Raw genomic sequence first — 18,564 nt, 5'->3', positions numbered from 1 at the left:
TATTCCTTTTATTAATATTATAGAAAGGGGGCTTAGAAAAAGGAACTAAAAACTTTGATAGTCTCATCAAAATAAGATTTTCAGTATTTGTTTTGGTTTCTTAGCATCTTAGGTTTCAATATGTGAGGCCATTATGCCAATTATGTTGGACTGTTTTGACCTGGTTTAATTGTTTTGATAGGTAGCTCTTAATGTTGGGGGTGAGAGCTGAACAGTGTGTCCTGAAATGGCACTGTATACTTTCCACTTTGGACATTATTCAATCTGAGATTCCTGATAGAACCAGATTTTTTCCAGCATGGTAATGATGTAGAAGCAAAGGAATCGCAATGCCTTTTAAGATATGTTGTATGATTTTTTTTTTTTTTTTTTTTTTTTAAAGAGCTCTAATTGTTTTTAGGAAACAACTTACAGTTTTTGGTCACAAATTATTTGCACATAAGACCATTTCTAAAGTACAAATTTTTTGTTTAAAAGGTACTTAAAAAAGTATTAGTGGGAAGAAAATAATTCCTTCCCTCCCAAATACTATTGAAGCAAGAGATATATTTAATTAAAAATATATACTGCATATTTAATGTTTTTATATTTCTACATTATTTGCAACTTTAAGGATATTAAGTTAGTTTTTATATTGCTTTTTGAGGACAGAACTTTTTAATTTTGGTATTAGTGAAAAAGTGACTGATCACTGGACCAAGTGTTAGAAGATCCGAATTCCAGTGTGGTTTTTGCCTTTGTGTTCTTATTTGTAAACAACATTATTGATAAAACAATTAGGGGAAATGATACGAAATCAAAGACATATGTTAAATTACTTGAAGTTTTCACTCTAAAGTAGGTTTCTGTTTGCTTTAATATAAACATTTTAAGATTACTTACCATTAGTAAATTTCCTATCCTGTTAGCAAGCTATTGCCTGAGACTATCAATTTGGGAAATTGAGCTGAAAGGAAGAACTGACATTGCATCTCAGTTTTAACATCCAGACAGTTCTCTTAATTGTCAAGAATTCATAGTATTTTGAGACCCCAGATATCATTATAAACTATATGGATGCAGATGCCATTTTTACCCCCCTGCAACCTCATAAGCTTGGTTGGATCACTGACTTGTCCCTTTAAAATGGTGCCTGAGAAGTGGCATGGTACAGTGCTATTATTTCTGTTTGTCTGATTGAGACCTCTGCTGGGCAGTTAGTATAACACAAAAGCATAAAATATTCCAGACACTTGCTACAGAGAACTTTTATATTCTCTAAATGCTTAAGGGTAATGTAGCATTGGAAGTCATAGAAAAGAATTTCCTTTAACATCTGTCTTACAAAACCCTGTAGGGTAGCAGAAAAAAAAACTAATTGAGGAGCATATGGCTGGTTCAGTCAGGAGAGCATGCAACTTATGATGTCAGGATATAGAGTTTACTTAAAGAAAACTCAGATCATTTCTTATAATTAGAAAACCTTGAAAGATGTTTATCTTATAGATAGCAGTTAGATAAGGATTCTCCTTTTATAGATTGAAAAATTTTTAGGTGACTTGCCTTTTTATCACACAGAAGATGGAGGATGTAGTGGTTTATATTCATGCAAGTGCCTGTGTGTAGAAGGAATTTATCCAGAGCCTCAGATCTGGTCCTCACAAGTTCCTGTGATTGCTGTGAGAGAGGATTGTAAAAGTTACTTGAGTGATGGTCAACTTGACTATGCCTTGGTTTCTTCATTGGGAAAATGGAAATGATACATGACTAAGCTCAGGATTTTTTATGAGGAACCAATCAGGTAATATATCTAAAGTAATCATTCAAGGCCACTATCGTTGGAGCTAGTGTTAAAATGTTAACTAATAGGATTGGCTGTGTGACCACATAAACCTCATAGTAATGCACTTTGTCTTGGGAGAAAGGTTGAGGGTATTAGGATTTGGGAATAGCTATGGCTAAATTGAGTGCAGTGCACTTAGTCCACAAAGACAGGGTTACATAGGGTTTAAAATGTTAGTTTTTAGCATTTAATGTCACCTAGAAAATTTACTTATTATGAGCATACTATTTCCCATTCTCTGTTAGGAAGATGGAGAGGGGCAATATGTTTCCTACTGGTCAGCTAGTAGTTTAAAACAGTGAATTGTCACCCATGATTTTAAGGGCTAATTTATATATGGGTTTTTTTCCCTTGTCCTTTAGATTACATTTTAAGTGAAGTTTGAAAAGAACACATCAGACTTTAATCACACAGATTTATAGTGTAAATTCTAATATTGAATGAAGACTGCCTTGTAAAAATTAACATAGTAGCCTGCTGAATTAAAATTGTTGATAAGGGGAAAGTTGATATTAAAAAAGATAGAACCCAGTTTCAAAGTCTGTAGGAAGAATTTTCTAAAATCACTATTTTTATTCTATGTGATAGAATTGAAAAGGTGACTTAAAATTTTGCCCTGCGTGTCTTTATATTAAGTATTAATTAGCCTCAGGCTGATTTGAATCATTTCTGTGTCTGTTGATGAATTTGTTTTGAAAGAAGTGACCTTTTTCTTAAAAATGTATTATGTTCTGAATGTAAAAATCTCTACTTTCTGGTGCCACTAGGTGAGTCCTGCTCCAAAATTTTCCCTGGCTTATATATCTTAATTGAAGCTATCATACAGGGATTGAAAGTGATATTTCTGCTGCATAACCTTCCCTTTGGGACCAGTTACTGGATCTCATTCTCTAACCTCTCATTGATTCTGTGGCTTCCCTATGATCTTGCCAGTAGGTTTCTTTTTTTAATGTTAGTAATAAAAAAAATCTTAACAGACCTCTCCATATCATTCAGCAAACCCAGGCAGCCCACTACTATCATAATCTCCAAAGGTGCAGGGATGGTTTCTATCTTATCCCAGGCACATATTGGGTACCTGGTGAATAGAAGATATTTGGTAAGTGTGACTGAATGGAAAACGTGAGGTTTACTGGAGTTTATTTTTTAAATAACCAATAACTTGAAAGATACAAAGAATAAGTTACGAATAGTGAACTACAATACGAAAAGAAGCATTCTATGACTTCAGCATTAATCAAATCTGCACCGTAGGGAAGATTTGCTGAACAGCAGGGTTTTCTTAGGTTGCATACCAAATTTTGCTTATGCCTACTTGTTTAGTGGTGATAGATCAACCTGCATTTCTGGGTTTGGCTGATGCATTCACTTGTCAAGAAATCCCAGGAGGGACTGAGCATAGACTGTATGGCAGAGTTCTTAAAGAGGTTTTGCCTGTAACTTGCTTTGCTGGTGAAGAAATAGTTTACTTCAGGAGCCACAGAGCATACAAATAAAAATAAGGACAATGAATTGGTAAGAATCAGTTAATACTTAAAGAGTATTGCTCCAAAGAATATTAGCCAACCAAAAAATACAAGAGATAGGCTCTTTAGTTTTCTGAGGAACTCAGTTTTCAATTCTTTTAAATACTTGCTTTAGTATATTACAATAAAGTGATATATGTTTAGTTTGGTGCCAAGCATTCAACGCTTAGGAACACCAAGAAAAGTATGCCTATCTAGTGTGTGGTACTTAACACAACTTTCTAATGTACATCTAATGAGACTGTTACATATTTCCTCCTTCTCTCTCTCTCTCTTTTAAGATGTTTTCTGTAGAGAGTGTGCACAAGTTGGGGGTGGTGAAAAGGGAGAGAGAATCCCCAAGCTGACTCCCTGTTGAGTACCAGAGATCATGACCTGAGCCAAAATCAAGAGTTGGACATTTAACTGATTGAGCCACCCAGGTGCCCTCATGATACAAGGAATGCAATGTAGGGAGTATTAAAGAAAGCCCACCTAATTAAAAGGATTTGCCAAGCAAAATAATAATACAACATATTCAACGTTTTGTTAAACTATAGGTGTCTACATTGCATTGTTCAGAGTTTCTCTTCAGTGCCCTCAGATTCTTCATACTAGCAAAACAACAGAGCTAAAAGCTTTTGACTTAGTAGTAATATATTTCCCCTATTTCTTAGAAGATACACTAGAAAAACTACCAGAAAATACATTAGAAGACTATACAGTGGAAATGAAAATTATGTAGGGGAAAACATCGCAAAGGAGAAAATATCAGGACACCTGGGTGGCTCAGGGGTTGAGCGTCTGTCTGCCTGTGGCTCAGGGCATGATCCTGGAGACCCAGGATCGAGTCCCACATTGGGCTCCCTGCGAGGAGCCTGCTTCTCCCTCTGCCTGCATTTCTGCCTCTTCTCTCTCTGTGTCTCTCATGAATAAATAAATAAAATGTTAAAAAAAAAAAATATGTAGGTCAAAACCTCTCAGTACCATTGCTGACACATTTGCATACGTGTAGTACCATCTAGTTCAAGAGTTGTAAGACTAAGGCCAGTTACTACAGCCAGGTACATTGCATAGAATATCTTAGAATATTCACAACCCTTTAATCTTTCTTCATTCTGCAGATGAGGAACAGGAGCTTAAGAGAAATTGAGTAGCTTGATCCATGTCACTAACAATGAGCAGAGTTTAGAATTAAGCTTTGTCTGACTCCATCCTAGCTGATTTTTTTTTTAAAGGTTTTTATTTATTCATGAGAGAGAGAGAGAGAGAGAGAGGCAGAGACACAGGCAGAGAGAGAAGCAGACTCCATGCAGGGAACCCAATGTGGGACTCGATCCCAGGACTCCAGGATCACACCCTGGGCCAAAGGTAGGCACCAAACCACTGAGCCACCCAGGGATTTCCCTCTAGCTGATATTCTAAACAGCATCTAGTATTATACCCGGCACACAGGTGGTTGCTCAATATATGTTTATTCATTCAAGGAAAAAAAAATCTAGCACCAAAAGGTGTTCTGGAAAATTGGATAGATTTTTATGGAGTAATTTGACTATTTTTTATTTTTTTATTTTTTTATTTTGTGACTGGACTGGATCTTTTTTCTTACCAGTTCTTCCAGGACTGACAGGTGATCATCTCTCCCAGTTTGAGTGTAATTAAGACAGCAAGTCTAATGAAATGTTTTTGAAATTCACAGTCTTTTAAAAAATTAGCATAGCAATGCCAATAATTACGGTTTATAATTTTGGAAGAAATATTCATTGGGCCTGAAATATATGTTAGTCCTGTTATCCAGAGAAAAATTTAAAATTTTATCAATGCTTGCTTTTATTTATTGGGGCAATAAATTTCAATTATTTATTCAATTTCAATGTTTATTCATTAGGTTTTAAAATGTGTCTGCTAGGTGTGAGGCATTGTTCGCCTCATTTAGCAACAAAATAATTAATTCACGTTATACTTGAGAAGTTTGAATCATTGGAAATTGTATTTGTCTTGTTATAGTTTATAGGACTTTTAAAATCTGGTATTTATCGTTCTTTTGTCAATTCTTAAAATTCTCCAGGACTGTTGAGATTATTGCCAACAACAGTTCTTTTTCCCCAGGGCTGAAAGATTATGACAACCTTCAGTGTTCATCTGAGGTCAGAAGTGGCTTTGAAGATGCTCAATATGCTGAGTTGTCTCACAACTGATAGCGAAAAGAATCTTCATGTTCTCAAAATGCATAACATATATGGTAACATTTCATTCCTACTGGTAAATGGAATCTCAGAAATAATGTGGATCCTACTAAGTGATTTTACTTCCTTTGGCTTAATGAGAAGTAGAGATTAGGCATTCAGGAATGTTTGGGTCAAAATAGTTGAGGATGAGCTACAGTAGCATCCAGAGAGCAAGCCTGATGCATAGCCAGAGCAAGCAAGTCTTCTGACATATTAGAATCATATGGGGCAGCCATACAATTAACATTGCCAGAGCCGTATCCCAGGCAAATTAAATGAGAATCTCTGGGATGAGACCCAGCCATGGGTATTTTTAAACAAGCTACCAGATGAGAGGGTTGACTGACATAGGAGGCCTCTTGAACTTCCACCCATGAACATACAATGTAAAATTACATACGGAGCAATTACTGCTGAAAAAAATCCAGAAACTAAGTGACTTACACATTGGCCAAGTGAAAAAATAGCTACATTGAAATGGATGTGAAAGGCACACTCTTAAACCCCACCTAGCATAAGACCAGTGATCAGGAAAAAACCCAACTAGTAGTTTCTCCCTATGGAGTGAAGGGTTTTGGACTGCACATCTCATTCCCCAACTTTTAAGACTTCCACCTGAGGGATAGACTCCCAGAACACCTAGCTCTGAACACCAGTGAGACTTGGGTTCCATAAGAATGTGGCAAACAAAGGAGTAGTTACTGGCATGTGAACACTTGGTGTGGCTACCCTCTCTAGGCCCAGTGCAAAGAGAGCAGGCAAAATCATGTATTTCCTAGTTTTTTAACTAAAAGGGGACCATCTGCATACTTTGAAAGCTGCTGACTGCAGATCAGGCTTTAGCACACCTCTAGGGGCAACCTGCATTCCCTGGAGACTGAGGAAACTAGTGGACATCTCTTCCTTTTGTCTCCCTACAGCCACTTGAAGTTACCAGCGTCATTGTGGAAGAAACTTGTACACACATTTGTGCCCCAGCTTTTGCACTGCTGCCCAAGGGACATACCTGTTAATCACTTGGCTCTCATAGAATTGGGGCTTGCATTCATGAGTCCCGCAGGACAGTAGCAAATAAAGAAGTAGTTCTTAAGGGGCACAGGAGTAGCTACTTGCAGCTATACATACATGTGGGCACAGAGCAGAGGGAGCAGGCAAAAAGGTCCAACTCCCAGTGTTTTCCTGGAAGGGGCTTAACTACATACTTTTTCACCTATTGCCTGAGGGTCTGCCACCTTTTTTAAAAATTTTTTTTTTTTTTTTTTTTTTTTAGATTCATGAGAGACAGAGAAACAGGCAGAGGGAGAAGTAAGTTCCATGCAGGGAACCCAACGTGGGACTCGATCTCGGGTCTCCAGGATCAGGCTCTGGGCTGAAGGTGGCATTAAACCGCTAGCCACCCTGGCTGTCCGAGGGTCTGCCTGCCCGAGGGTCTGCCTTCTAATCAGCCTGCATCTAGGTAATTACTGAGAACTTCCACTTTGGGATGGACACATTGGGATAGGTTCTGGCTCACCTTCAACTAGAAGCTGCTAACAACAAAGAAGGCAGCTTAGACAACTATGAAGGGAGCGGAGACCAACCTGATAAGACTTCTCATATATAGGACCACTTGTCAAGACAGAGAAGTGGCTATTTTACCTAGTAATGCAGAAGTCAACATGGTCAAGGAAAATGAAAACAGGATTATATTGCAAACATAAGAATACCTCTAAAATAGCTCCTGCTCTGTCTGTCTTACCTTGCAAGCAATCCTAGCAGGGACAGGCACCACTCCAACTACTGCACTGGGGAGGAGAATCAGCCACACACACCAATGTGCCTGCTGTTCTGGCAGCTGAGCCTCTTAGGTGGCTGTGCAGGGGATAAGTCCTGCCATTCAGTGCCCCAGTAGCAGACAGGCTATTTGCAAGACACCTTGTCTGACAGGCAGCCCTACCTAGCTACCTATAAGCCCATAGCCATCTCACACACTCCTCTTAACAGAAAAGGAGCAGACTCTGCTCAGTGACCAAACCCTGCTTCAAGCACCCACAGCAGGCAAAACAGGTCATTGCAGCAGGCTGAATTCAAATGCAGCTCACCCACACTAGGGCACATGCAGCCCACCTAGGAGACCTCCCTGGAATCCTGGTTCTGTTAACCAGGGAGGATTTGTGCTATGGGGAACCAGAGGACTTCTACACAAGGTAACAACTTTCAAGACCAGGAGATGTAGTGGGTCTTCCTAATACACAGAGAAATAGACAAAATGAGACAGAGAAGTTCCAAATGAACAAGAAAGTCAAAATGAAAGAGCTAAATGAATTCTTTATCAAGCATACTGCTCATCTCTGTTTCAGAGTAATACAATAATAGGGAGCTTTAACACACCACTTAATCTAAAGATCATACAGTCAGAAAAGCAGCAAGGAAAAATGGCTTTGAATGACTTTGGACCAGATGGACCTAACATATATACAGTAAAATTAATCCAAAAGCAATACACATTCTTTTCAAATGCACATGAAACATCTCCGGGATAGACCACATGTTAGACCACTAAACATAGCTCAATAAATTTCAGAAGATGGAAATTATCAAGCATTTTTTCCAATCACAAAGTATGAAACAAGTTGATTACAAGAAAATATCTGGAAAGAACACATACATGGAGGCAAACAACATGCTACTAAGCAATGGATGAGTGAATCAAGAAAAAAAATGCATGGAGACAAAAATGAAAACAAATGGTCCAAAATTTTTAGGACAGTAAAAGTTCTAAGGGGGATGTTTATAGTGATACAACTCTACCTCTAGGAGCGAGAAAAAGCTAACCTAATCTTATGCCTAAGGGTACTAAAAAAGAACAAACAGATTATAAAGTTAGTAGAAGGAAGGAACCAAGATTAGAACAAAAATAAATGAAATAAAAGCAAATAGAAAAGATCAATGAAACCAGGAGTTGTTTCTTTGAAAACATAAGCAAAATTGATAAATCTTTAGCCAGACTTATCAAGAAGAGGCCTCAAGTAAAATCAGCTGTGAGGGAGGAGAAATAGCCAGCACCAGAAACACAAAGGATTATCATAATTTTTTTGCCAACGAATTGGATAACCTGGAAGTAATGAATAAATTCTTAGGAATATACAATCTTCCAAAACTGAATCAGGAAGAAATAGAAAACTTGAACAGACCAATTACCAGCAATGAAATTAGATCAGTAATCTAATTTCCCAGATCCTGGGTCCAGTGGCTTCACAGGTGAATTCTACCAAACATTTAAAGGAGAGTTAATACTTACTCTTTTACAACTATTCCAAAAAGTGAAAGAGGAAGGAAAACTTCCAAATTTGTACTGCGAGGCCAATGTTATCCTGATACCAAAACCAGACAAAGACACTACAAATAAAGGACACAGTTGGCCCATATCTCTGATGAACATAGATGGAAAGATCCTCAACATCTTAGCAAACAATTCAACAATATGTTAAAAAAAAAAAAAGATCAAGTGGGAGTTATTACAGGGATGCAAGAGTAGTTTAATGTTCACAAAACCATCAATGTGATATAATACATTAACAAAAAGGATAAAACCATATGATTATCTTAATAGAAGCAGAAAAAGACTTGACAAAATTCAACATTCACAATAAAAACTCTCAACAAAGTGTGTAGAGAGGGATCATATGTCAATGTAAGAAAGGCCGTATATAGCAAACTGAAAGCTAACATCTTACTTATTGGTGGGAAACTGAAAACTTCAAGAACCAGACAATGATGGCCACTCTCACCACTTTTATTCAATGTACTGGAAGCAATCAGACAAGAAATAATACAGCATCCAAATTGGTAAGGAAGAAATAAAATTTTCACTTCTTGTAGATGATATAATACTATGTATAGAAAACCCTAACAACACCACTAAAAAACTATTAGGACTAATAAAATATTTAAGTAAAATTGCAGGATACAAAATATACAGAAATCTGTTGAATTTCTTTTTTTTTCTGTTGAATTTCTATACACTGAACATGCATAATAGAAAGGGAAGTTAACAATTACATTTGCAATTGTGCCAAAAAGAATAAAATACTTAGGAAAAATTTAACCAAGGAGGTGAAAGACCTAAAATGTAAGATATTGTTAAAAGAAACTGAAGATGACACAAATAAGTGAAAAGTTTATACCATGCTCATGGGTTGAAAATATTGTTACATGTTCAAAATATCCAAAGCACTCAATGGATTCAGTGCAATCCCTATAAAATAACAACTTTTTTCACATAACTAGAATAATCCTAAAATGTGTAGGAACCACAAAAGATCTTGAATACCCAAAGCAATCTTGAGAAAGAACAAAGCTGGATATATTATAACCCTAGATTTAATAATATAGTAATCAAAACAGTATGGCACTGGCAAAAAAAGTAGATTAGTGAAACTGGATAGAAACCCAGAAATAAACCTACATGTATATGGTCAATTAGTCTATGACAAAGGAGGCAATAATATACAATGAGGACAAGACAGTCTTTTCACTAAGTGGTATTAGGAAAAATGGATAGCTACGTGTAAAAGGATGAACCACTTTCTTATACCATACACCAACCCCTCCCTGCAACAAACAAGCAAAAACCTCTCAAGGCAGATTGAAGACCTAAATATGAGTACTGAAGCCATAAAGTGCTTAAGAGAAAATATAGGGAATAATCTCTTGGATATTGTCCTTAGCAACATATTTATGGATATGTCCCCTCAGGCAAGGGAAACAAAAGTAGAAGTTCCAGTAAAAGTCCCAGTAAAAGTACTGGGACTACATCAAAATAAAAAGTTTTTGCATTGCAAAGGAAACTATCAACAAAACAAAAGAACCCAGTAAATAGGAGATATTAGCAAATAATATCTGATAGGAAGTTAATCCAGAATATATGAAAAATTTATGCAACTCAACACCAAAAAAGAAAATCAAATAATCTGATTTAAAAATGGACAGAGGATCTGAATAGACATTTTCCCAAAGAATACATAAAAATGGCCAACAGACACATGAAAAGATTCTCGATATCACTAACCATCAAGAAAATGCAAATCAAAACCACAATGAATTATCACTTCTTACCCATCAGAATGGCTAGTATCAAAAAGACAAGAAAAAAACAAGTGTTGGATGTGGATAAAAAGAAACCCTCATGCACCATTAGTGAGAATGTAAATTGGTGCAACCACTGTGGAAAACAGTATGAAAGTTTTTTGAAAAATTAAAAATAGAAATACCTTATGATTTAGTGATTCCACTACTAAGCTCATATCAAAGAAAATGAAAACACTAATTCAAAAAGATATATGCATTCTATGTGTATTGCAGCATTATTTTTACTAGCCAAGATTTGGAAGCAACCCAAGTGTCCATCCGTAAGTGAATCAATAAAAATATAATGTGTGTGTGTGGGCCACTGCTTAGCCATTAAAAAAGGATGGGATCTTGCCATTATTGACAATATGAATGAATCTAGAGGATATTATACTAAGGGAAATAAGTCAGAGAAAGACAAATACCATATGATTTAATTTATATGCAGAATCTAAAGAATGAAATAACTGAACAAACAGAAACAGACTCTTAAGTAGAATAACCTGGTGGTTGCCAGAGGGGAGGCAGGTAGGGGGATGGGTGAAATGGATAAAGATGACTAAGAAGTACAAAACTTCCAGTTATGAAACAAATCACAGAGATGAAAACTATGAAGTATAGGGAATATAATCAATAATATTGTAATAATGTATGGTAACAGATGGTGACTACATTTATCACTGGTGAGCATTGAATAATGTATAAAAGTGTTGAATCATTATGTTGTGCATCTGAAACTAACGTATGTTGATTATATTACAGTAAAGAAAAACATTGAAGAGTGAAGATCGCTTAACAGACTTATGGGAAAGCATCACATGGATTAAAACTCACATTATAATTGTCCCTGAAGGAGAAGAGAAAGGTGTGGAAAAGATATTTGAAGAATAATGGCTAATAACCTTAATCTATAGAAGGCAATAGAGCTCCATGGTAGGGAAGTCCAGAGGATCCAAATAAGATCAACTCAAGGAGAACAACACAAAGACACAGTATAATTAAATCACCTAAAGCTAAAAGCAAGGAGAGAATCTTAAAAGCAACAACAAAAGATCAACTGGTATACAAGACTACGAGCAGATTTTCCAGCAGAAGTTGTGTAGGCCAGAAGGAAGTGGCATGATATATATTCAAGTGCTAAAAGAAAAAAAAAAACAAAAAACCTGCCAACCAAGAATAGTTTACCTGACAAAACTGTCCTTCAAAATTGAAGGAAAGATGAAGATTTTTCCAGGCAAAGAAAAGCTGAAGGAGTTCATCACCATTAAACCAGGCTTACAAGAAATATTAAAGGGACATATTAAGGTGAAATGAAAGGGTGATAATACTAACAGGGAAACAGTGTAAATCTTATTGGTAAAGGTAAACATGTAGTAAAATTCAGAATAATTTCATGGTGTAGTAGTGGAGGATAATCACCTATAAAGCTAAAATGATGTTTAAAAGATAAAAATAATAAAAAATAACCATAAGCACAATAACTTGGTAATGCATACTCAAGATAAAAAGATAAAAGTTTGTGATATTAAAAACAGGTTGAAAGGGTAAGGGAAGTAAAAGCTTTAGAATGTGTTTGAACTTATGTTACCAATCTAAAATAGACTTACAAGTTGTTTTTTGTAAGCCTACTGATCATAGCTACACAAATCCATCTCCATTAGATACACAAAAGACAAAGGGAAAGGAATTAAGCAAACCAATAAAAAAAAGTCACTAAATCACAAAGAGCAAGAAAAGGAAGGAATATATGAACAACGAAGCAGAAACAATGAACAAAATGGCATTAAATATAAATAATTTGAATGTAAATGGATAAAATTCTCCAAAAGACCTAGATGGGCTGAATGGATAAAAAACAAAAACAAAAACACAAGAACCATCTATATCCTGCTTACAATAGACTAATTTCATATGTAAAGACATGCATATTCTGTAAGTGAAGAGATGGTAAAAGGTATCCTGTACAAATGGAAACCAAGAGAAAGCTGGGACAGCCATACTTAGACAAAATAGACTTTCAGATAAACACTGTATTAAGAGACAAAGAACATTATTATATGATGATTATGTGGTCGAATCTATGAGGGGATATAACTCTTGTAAATATTTAATCATCCAACATAGGAGCACCTAAATATATAAAGCAAATGTAAAGAGATCTAAAGGGAGAAATAGATAGTAATACAAAGATACTAGGGGACTTTAATAACCCACTTTCACAAATGCATAAATCAGAACATTTGTAAGGAAGCAGTGGCCTTAACATGTTAGATCAGATAGACATATACAGAGCAGTCCATTCAAAAGCAATGGAATACACGTTTTTCTCAAGTACACAAGCAACATTCTCCAGAATATATGTTATGCCACAAGTCTTAGTACATTTTAAAAGACTAAAATCAGGGCAGCCCCAGTGGCCCAGCGGTTTAGCGCCGCCTTCCGCCCAGGGTATGATCCTGGGGACCCCGGATCGAGTCCCATGTTGGGCTCCCTGCATGGAGCCTGCTTCTCCCTCTGCCTGTGTTTCTGCACCCCCCCCCCCTCTCTGTATGTGTGTGTCTCTGTCATGAATAAATAAATAAATCTTTAAAAAAAAAAAAAGACTGAAATCAAACATATTTCTGACCACAATGGTTTGAAACTAGAAATCAATTACAGGAAGTAAACTGGAAAAATTCAAACGCAGAGATTAAACTGTATACTACTGAACAATCAATGTGTCAAAGAATAAAAAAGGAAGTAAAAATTACCTTGAGACAAATGAAAATGTAAATACCAAAACTAATGGGATACAACATAAAGCTATTCTAAGAGGGAGGTTCAGCATGGTAAATGCCTGCATCATGAAACGAGAGATTTCAGAAAACCAAACTTTATACTCTGAGGAACCAGAAAAAGAACAAACAAAACCCAAAATTAGCAGAAGGAAGGAAGCAAAGACCAAAGAAGAAATAAATGAAATAGAGATCAGAAAAACAGCAGAAGAGATGAAACAAAGATATACTGAATTGACAAACCTTTAGTTAGACTAAGAAAAAAAGGGTGAAGACCCAAATAAACAACATCGGAAATGAAAGATGTGGCAGCACACAGAAACTATAGAATATGAAACATCTTAGAAGATACTATAAACAAATATCTGAAAAAAAATTAAAAAAATAAACATATCTGCTAACAAACTGGATAACCTAAAGAAAATAGATAAATTTCTAGAAATATATGACCCATAAAAACTGATCGTAAAGAAACAGAAAATCTGAACTAATAATGAACAAGGAGACTAATTTAGTAGTTAAAAACTTTTGGACACAAGGAAGTCCAGAAACAGATATTTTCACTGCTAAATTCTACCAAACGTTTAAAGAATTAATACTCATTTTTGTCAAGCTCTAAGAAAAAAAGAATAGGGAATGCTCTCAAACTTTATGAGGACAGCATTACCTGATACCAAAATAGATAAGAACACTAGAAAGAAAAGAAAATCATAAGCCAATAATCCTGATGATCATAGATGCAAAATCCTCAACAAAATATTAGCAAACTGAGGGGTGTCTGGCTGGCTTAGAGAAGCAGGTGACTCTTGCTCTTGAGGTTAGAGTCCAAGCCCCACCTAGGTTGTAGAGATTACATAAATGAACTTTTAAAAAATATTAGCAAACTGGATTCAATAGTATATTAAATGGTTTTTACATGGTGATCAAGTGGAATTTATCCTAAGCATGCACAGATAGATGGCTCAATATCCATCAATCAATAATAGCCTATACCACATTAACAAAGTGAAAGATTAAAATTGTATGATCATCTCAATAGAGGCAGAAAAAGCATTTGAGAAAATTTTACAACTTTATGGCAAAAACAAAGCAGGTATAGAGGAAGTGCACCTCAATATAATAAAGGCAGTATATAACAAGTCTCCAACTAACATCATACTCAACATTGAAAAGCTAAAAGCGTTTTCTCTTAAGATTAGGAACAAAACAGATGTCTGCTCTCACCACAGTTACTCAATATGTTTCTATAAGTCCTAGCCAGAGTGATTAGGCAAGAAAAAGAAATCAAAGGCATCCAAATCAGAAAGGAAGAATTAAGACTGTCACTATTTGTCAATGACATGGTATATATAGAAAATTCTAAAGACTCCAAAAACCAGTTATAATTAAACTAATTCAATAAAGTTTCAGAATAGAAAATCAACATCCAAAATTGGTTGTTTCTATACACTAATAAGTATCAGAGAAAGAAAACAATTGCATCAAAAAGTTTAAAGTACCTAAAAATAAACTTAACAAAGTAGATTAAAGACCTGTACATTGATGTCTATAAGACATGGAATGAAGAAATTGAAAAGATATAGATAAACAAGAAAATATTCCATAGTAGTGGATTGGCAGAATTAATATTGTTAAAATGTTCATTTACCAAAGCAATCTACAAGTTCAATGCAATCCTTGCCAATATTGCAATGGCTTTTTTCATGGAAATAGAATAAACAGTCATAAAATATTTATGGAGTCACAAAAGACCTTGAATAGTCAAAATGATCTTGAGAAAGAAAAATAAATCTAGAGGCATTATGTTCCTTGATATCAAGTTAAGTTCCAAGGTTACAATAATCAAAACAGTGTGATATTGCATAAAAGCAGAATAGAGAGCCCAGAAATAAATACATGTATATGTGGTCAATTTTTCAAAAGGAGCCAAGGATATACAATAGGGAATGGATAGTCTCTTCAGTAAATGATATTGGGAAAACTTGACAGCCACATGCCAGAAAATGAAACTAGACAACGATTTTACACAATACACAAAATGGATTAAATATTTGAACAAGAGATATGGAAACCTACAACTCCTAGAAGAAAACATAAGTGGTAAGCTCCTGGACATAGTGATGATTCTTTGGATTTGACAGCCAAAGTAAGGGCAACAATACCAATAATAAGCAAACAGGATTATATCAAGCTATATAGTTCCTTCATAGCAAAGGAAACCATAAAATGAAAAGGCAACCTGCCAAATGGAAGAAAATATTTGCATATCATATATAAGAAGTTAATATCCAAAATATATAAGGAAATAATATAACTTGATAGAAAAAAATCTGATTAAAGAATAGGTAGAGGACTTGAATAGACATTTCTCTATAGAACATATACAGGTGGCCAATAGGTACATGAAGAGATTCTCAAATCATTACTCATCATAGAAATGCAAATCACAAATACAATGAGATTTCACTTCATACCTGTTGGGATGGCTCTTATAAAAAAGACAAGAGATAACAAATGCTGGCAAAAATGTGGAGAAAAGGTAACTCTTACACGTTGTTGGTAGCAGTGTAAAATTGGTGCAGCCTCTATGGAAAACAATATGGAGATTTCTAGAAAAAATAAAAATAGAACTATCATATGATCCAGTAATTCTACTTCTGGGTATATATCCAAAGGAAATGAAATAATTACACTGAAGAGGTATCTGTACTCCCATGTTCATTGCAGCAGTATTTAGAACAACCAAGACATAGAAGCAATCTAAGTGTCCATTGCTGGATGAGGAAGGAATGGATAAAGAAAATGTAGTGTGTGTCATCCAACCACGAAAAGGAAGAAACATGGACATTGGTAACAACAGTGGACCTGAAGGACATTATGCTAAGTCAAATAAGCAGATAGAGAAAGACAAATACTGCATGATATCACTTATATGTGGAATCTAATACTACTAATATTAAAATGCAAAAATGTTGAGCTCATAGAAAAAGTAGAAAATTGTTTGCTGGAGGTGGGAGGAGGTGGAAATAGGAAGAAGTCTGTCAAAGGGTACAGGTTCAGTTGTAAGTTGAATAAATTCTGAGAGTCTAATATAAAACATGGTGACTATAGTTGATAACGCTATTGTTTAATTGAAATTTGCTATGAAGATAGAACTTAAATGTTTTCCATACACAAAACAGGATAAACATATGAGGTGATAGATGTGTTAATTAACTGAATGGAGGGAATTTTCAGAATGTATATCAAATCTCCTAGTTGTACATTTTAAATATCTTGCAATTTTGTCAATTATAATTCAGAGATGTAAAGGAAAAAGGCTACCAGGTGATTCTAATGTTCCCAAGGTTGATGACTACCATCTAATACATCTAGGAATTCTTAATTTAGGCAGTTAATGCAAAGAGGTTTTCAAATAATGCCTTTTCAAAGAGAATTTTAATAAACACTCAAATTCTTTGTTATTAAATTGTTCTCCAAAATAAGGAATATTTTTGGCATGATGTTTGTGTAATTTCAGCGGTAGTTACATAATTTTCCAATTACTTAGTGATTCCACTATGATAGTTAACTGGAGGTTTCTTAAGTTTTAAAAGAAAATGGAGTACAAAGACAATAATTTTAATATTTTTTATTGGAGTTTGATTAATATCCTGTTCAACTGATGTGGCCTTGGAATAAAGCAGGGAGGATGGTATGGTCCATTTGCCAAGATCTACCTAGTTTATCTTCTTTAATTCTTCCACTTATGAACATCCTGGCTAGGACTCCTCCTTGAATCTAAAATGAGGCACATACCATATTCTTGCCCTTCCATTTATGCTCCTGTCAAGGTGTAGCCTATCACAAAACATAGAACTCACCTACTTCAACAATAGTTGGAGAGGATCTAAGAGTGAAGAGAGTTGGGGTTTTTACTCTGAGAAGTGTATTATACCATCTATGGGTGGACATAACTGCAAAATGGACTATTACTTGAAGCATTTTTTGTGCTTGTTATAACTAGATTTATATTTTCCCCAATGACTTTGGGATTCAAGATCCACTAATTAGATTTGGACAAGTACATAGTACAATGTCATTTTGGAATGTTTCCATTACAAGACAAATACTTGGCCAAAGCAGCAGCATCTTCTAAATTTCTGAGTCTTGACTTATGAAAATATTCAAAGAAACCACGTTGTCTTTTTTTTCTTCTTCCCAGGAATGAAGCTATACAGTCGTAAGGACAGTTGAACAGGTATTGTCTTCTAAAGAACATCCAGAAATAGGGGTGTTCGATAAATAATTCATTACTTTCTTACCTCCACCAAAATTTCTTCACTCCAGCTGCAAACTTGAAACTCGAAAGTATTCAAGTCTTAGACTTTTAATCTGCCTCTTCTTAATACTCTTCCTTTTTCTGGGAAATCAAAATACATCTATAGCTTATTTTAGGATCAATCTCAAATGTGCTTTTTTTTGACAAAGTAAGTTTCAAAACTAGTAATTTGCATCGTGTTTGAAATTTTAACTGCTATTCTTTGATTTATCCATATTTCTATTCAATAAATATTGAGCTCGTAGTATGTTGGGTACTGTTCAAGGCACTGTGTGGATATTGTAGTGAACATATGGAAGTCAATACCTACACTCATGGATTAGGGTGGGAGAAAATGTCCCAAGTAAAGGCTGACACCAGTCTCAAACAGAAAATGATGCAACGAACAGTATGTCAAAGTTTTAAAATGAGGTTATAAAAACAAAGTAAAAAACCTTGACCCCAAAATCTTAATATATTCTAAGGAAATAATTATGTGCCAAAATATGTATGTGCAGAGATCTTCATCATATTATAGAACGTTGGAACATTAAATTAAGGACCAGTTGAATACATTATAATGTAATAGACTGATCTGAAGCCATTAAAAAAGATGCTGCAGATATGTTTCTAATTACATAGAAAGAAGAAAATATATTAAGTGAAAGTTGCTGGGTTCAGAGTTTTATGTGATTCCTCTAAAAGAGTGGTCTCAACTGGGGGCTACTTTGCCTCTCAGGGAACATTTATCAATGTCCAGAGACACTTTTGACTGCCACACTGGGTTATGCTACTAGCTTCTGGTCAGTAGAGGACAGGGATCCTG

This window comes from Canis aureus, chromosome 32 (assembly GCF_053574225.1).
Source record: "Canis aureus isolate CA01 chromosome 32, VMU_Caureus_v.1.0, whole genome shotgun sequence".
NCBI classification, from domain to species: Eukaryota; Metazoa; Chordata; class Mammalia; order Carnivora; family Canidae; genus Canis; species Canis aureus.
The sequence above is the reverse complement of the archived record's forward strand: the minus strand, read 5'-3'. Positions refer to the sequence as shown.